Source organism: Odontomachus brunneus, unplaced genomic scaffold (genome assembly GCF_010583005.1).
Source record: "Odontomachus brunneus isolate Ranch 3 - 2012 unplaced genomic scaffold, Obru_v1 Obru_scaffold_170, whole genome shotgun sequence".
Classification (NCBI taxonomy): domain Eukaryota; kingdom Metazoa; phylum Arthropoda; class Insecta; order Hymenoptera; family Formicidae; genus Odontomachus; species Odontomachus brunneus.
Genome location: NW_022639620.1, coordinates 718538 through 719565, shown reverse-complemented (window position 1 = coordinate 719565; position 1028 = coordinate 718538).

The following is a 1028-nucleotide window of genomic DNA, read 5'->3' as shown; positions in this document are numbered from 1 at the left end:
CGCCCGCTCCAGTGCCACAAGTGTTGGAGGCTCGGCCACATCCGGGCGGCCTGCTCCGCGTCAATCGACGGAGTGGGCTCTGTTACCGGTGTGGCCGGGCGGGGCACATCGCGCGGGACTGCGCAGGGAGCGCGGCCTGCGCGGTGTGCTCCGAGGATGGCAGAGACTCGGGCCACCGGGTGGGTGGTCCCGAGTGCCCAATGGGGGGTGGTGCTCCGGCGGGCGGAAGACCGCCGGGGCATCGCAGGGGCCGATCGCCGAACGCGGCCGGCTCGGGTTGCCCCCCTACGGGAGGCGTGCCGGCGGATCCCGGGGAGTTACCCCGGGATCCGGCCGGCGGAGAGGGCCCCGGTCTGACCATCTAGACCGGGGCCACGGCGCCGGCCGAACATCAGGCCGGCGTCGAGGGGGGTCGATGCCGGGCGGAAAACCGCTTCCACCGGTCCCCCCCTCACCCCTACGGGTCGCTTGGGTTGTGTGCGGGGGCGCACCCACCAATCATAGCGTCCCGGGAGGGAGGCGGCGCGGTGTTGGGTCGCACCGCGCCGCTGCTCAGGAGGAGCGCGACCGGGGTGATTAATTACCCCCGGTCCGGGAGGGGTCCTCAGGACCGCGAAGGGGGGTCCGCGGATGTTATATGCAAGTGGTTCCCGCGGGCCCCCTGATGACCGCTGAGGACGGACCCGCCAGGGGTTTTAGTGGGTAGGGCCCCCGCCGAGCATCCTGGGCGGGGGAGGAGCCACATAACCCGCGGTCTCCCCCCGGAGATCGTGGGCATGCGTAACGCATTTCCCCTGGCTTACAAAAAAAAAAAATGATTCGAGCGATTCTCCTCGGGGTGCACCACCTTAACGTGGTGAGGGGGCTCCCTGGGTCTCGACCCGCAGGGCAGTACCAAGAGTCCAACTCTTGGGAGGGCCGCGGGAAGAGCCTGGGGTCTAAGAGTGCACCATTTGGGGGGAGATGGGGCTCGGGTTCGCCCTGTGTCTGGGGAGGACGTCCTTCGGGGCGTGCCTCCTGGCATGGGG